The sequence below is a fragment of the Solenopsis invicta genome, chromosome 16 (genome assembly GCF_016802725.1).
Source record: "Solenopsis invicta isolate M01_SB chromosome 16, UNIL_Sinv_3.0, whole genome shotgun sequence".
Classification (NCBI taxonomy): domain Eukaryota; kingdom Metazoa; phylum Arthropoda; class Insecta; order Hymenoptera; family Formicidae; genus Solenopsis; species Solenopsis invicta.
The window spans coordinates 25,113,753-25,117,333 of record NC_052679.1 but is presented as its reverse complement, the minus strand read 5'-3'; the positions used below and the strand labels follow the sequence as shown (position 1 = coordinate 25,117,333).

Below are 3,581 nucleotides of genomic sequence, written 5' to 3'. Positions count from 1 at the left end.
GAAGAAAAATTGTTCACGTGGCCAACCAGCAGACAGGGTCGCGATGAGGATGGCGACCGTCATGCAGTTGCAGCTGCGTCACCGCCGATGAGTCGACTCCTATTTTGCTTTTTCCGGGACCTCTCCATCGTTTCTATCCAACGACTTTTAATCATCGTACGCGCGCGAAATTAAATTCTCTAAATTGGATAAGAAATGTCTATTCAATGGCTATTCGATAACGTGAAATTTTAATACTAATCACTTTTATCTTTGTTTTCAAAAACTTTGCGCGATTACTATATTGAATACGCAGAGAGAAAATCATTTTTTATTTTCCTCGGTTTTACGTACACATTTACGATTTGACGTATACATTTGACGATAAATTCATAAAATTACATAAAACTTTCACCGTATCAAAAAGTTCATAAGTTATAAAAATGCATGCATCGGAGAAATGTGCGACATTATTAAAAGCAGTCTGGTTTTTTTCGCAAATTAACTGGCTGGATTTTACAAAGCTTATACATTTTGCTCAGCATTTATATCAATTTAAAGTATAATACAATACGAAAATCTTTTATTACATCTCAGGAAATTGAATTGGTGTTTTTAAGCGGGTTAGCTGTTACAAATTAATCTCGTATCGCAAGACAAATCGTGGTGATAATAGCGTGAATCAAACACGCGAATGTCTAGTAACTTTTTATGTAACGTGACTTTAGATGCTCACTCCCGTTAGAAAAAACGCATTGCAAATGTTCTTCACACTTGTTATACTATTTATCACGCATGAGAATTTGGTGTTAGCATTAAATCGCAGACGTGTCTATCTTTGTAAGGTTATTCGACAGAGCATTTTGACCTATATTGACCTTTCCATTATACACAACAAAATTAAATAGTTTCATTTCTCAAATAATATGTAAAATATACATTTAAAAAATATATATTTTTGGGAATTTTTCTTTGTTTTAAATAAATTACGAAAAGATTGTGGAATATATTTACAAAATTTTACTAAAAAGAAAGTAAATAAAATATTATAGGAAGCATACTAGTATCTTGTGCCAAATATACGCGTGGTATGAAACTGAGACCGCCCCGTGTATCTACACAATTCGATCAGCGAATATTCAAAATTATTGAATTTCAGAAATGGCCGAATCGATTGGGTTTTCATTAGACCGATAACTTTGATTTTATATTTAAAGAAAATTATTTTTGATCTATGCGCTTTATAAATAAAAATATCATATAATGTAAAATTTAATCTGGAAAATATTTTATTAAGAAATATCGTCAACGTTGTCTTCTTGTTTTTTTCTAGTACATATACGTTTGTCCTTCTCTAAGAAATATATAATTACTATTTTATAATGATTATCATTTTTAACGTGCATAACGTTCATAACAGCACTCTACCGTAAAGACTTCTGACAAGTCTAACTTTGACAGATTTTTTACAGATTTTAAATACTAAAGATTAATATTCATTAAAGGAACATTATAAATACAATGTTATGAGATATAATATAGTGTATTACCGTCTTTATTAAAGGTAAGATTCATAATGTATAAAATAGTATGTTTAAACCGTATATTTATTATAGTAGATTTACATAATAAAGCAATCTTAATATCAAATTAATATTCAAAAACTTTCTTTGTATATTCTTTTTTTTATGTAGTGTAATATAAGCAAAGTAATTAATTATTTATAAGCATCTGTTTCTTTTTTCTTTCGTTCAAATGGGTGGAGATGTTCACTCGTACATCACTTTGATGTTCTGTCAAATTTTTATAAGAATCCATGACATTGCCATTCGTTAGTCTTGAAGTGGTAACTATTCTGTATTTAAATATGGAATGAAAAAAAATAAAATTAATTTTTGAAATATTACGTTTATTACAAAATTATAAAGATAAAATTATCATTCTCAGATTTAAATAATCAATTTAAATCAATATATAATTCTATATTTATATTATAGTAGTTTGTTTAACTATTTACACATAATTTCTTAAATTGATTATTGTTAGAAAATGAAATATAACATTTTGTAGAAATAATTGTAAAATAAAATAGAATAAAATATAAGACTAAGGAAAATAGAACACTAAAATTCGTTATAACATTTACCTCCGTTGAATTTCAAGAGCTCGAAAATCTTAAAGTCTTGGTTCTTTTATAGCATGGACGTCATTCAAATGAGATACTAAGCTATCCTCAAGATATATTTTAGTAGTAAAGTTTGTGCAACACTTGCACACTATATTCCAGTTTTTCATGTCAACCGTGATATGTGACGACATCCAGGAATTTTTAATTTTTTTGGTAATCACAGGCATTTCGCGTGAATGATATACTATCAGGTGTCTCCATAACATTTCTTTTTGGAATCCAATATAGGTTGAATAGTTACATTTGTTGCAGCTTGCAGCAAATAATTTTCCTCCTCTGGTAAAATATCCCCATATTAAGGTGGTACCGTTTTCCCATTTTTCTCCTTTATTGTTTTCTCGTTTTATTTTAATTGTATCACAATTTTCCATTTCCTTGTATTCAAAAATTTACACTTGTTGTTAGACTCACAAATTTTACACTCTATGTATAAATTATCTAATTTGCTCAAATACCTCTACACACAACTACAAGCTCTTCCCACTGCATCCACACAGCGTGTGTTATAACCGAATACAATATGTACTGACGCTAAGGCTACTCATGCTAAGGCAAATATTCAAAGAAACCGTTTGGAGAAGGTCAACAAAGCAAAACACGTGACTCTATACCAAAATATAAATAATAAGTCGAACATCAGATCGATGAGTACAACACAAGAGGAAAAATAAGTGCTATTTTTCGGTCAAAGCGAATTTTGGTTTAATAATATTTCTAAATTATTATCAATTATTAGATATAAAATGTAGATATACAATAAAAATTAATATCAGTTTAAACTTAGAAATGCTCTCCTATACAATTATACTTTTTGTATTGTGTTTTTTTTTCTTGAGAAATATTAAACTCCGATTTGAAAAAATTAATGTATCATAATAGATTAGAACAATTATTGTAATAAAAAGTGTCGCTTATATTTTTAATTTATATTAAATTAAAATTTTAAGTTGTATTAAAAAAGTAAAATTGATAACAAATTAACATAGACTTAAAAAGTAGGAATTATTACAAATATTTTATATTTTTATTGTAGTATGTGTATGTGCTGATATAAAAAATATAAAATACCTCATATAACTATTAATTTTTTTCTAATTGTATAATGCAAATTGTATATTTAATAGATATATGTGGCTTGGTGCCTTTTTCCTTTTTTTTTTTTAAATTATTTTAATTTTATTTTTAGAATAATGTTTTCTTGCATAATGATATAGTTATATTAGAATTTGCAAAATCAAATATCTCATTAAGCAACTAGATTAACGCAATTATAATTGATCTAATTATGTAATTATACACTTCAATTTAGATCCTTACTAAATTTTCTTTACGTCGAAATTCATTAAACTTTCCGCATCGCACGAAATTCAGGCATACCATTGAGACATTGACGAGTCTTAAAGGATATACAGTA

The 3,581-nt window shown here is 27.6% G+C and overlaps 1 long non-coding RNA gene across 1 annotated transcript; it reads right to left on the bottom strand.

The window, feature by feature from the left end:
* Positions 1 to 1,583: 1,583 nt before the first annotated feature.
* Positions 1,584 to 2,772, bottom strand: LOC105193844. Its single transcript, XR_850613.3, has 3 exons — positions 2,623 to 2,772; positions 2,126 to 2,541; positions 1,584 to 1,834 (listed from the first exon to the last, which is right to left on the bottom strand). It is a non-coding gene; the product is annotated as an uncharacterized LOC105193844 (long non-coding RNA).
* Positions 2,773 to 3,581: the final 809 nt, after the last annotated feature.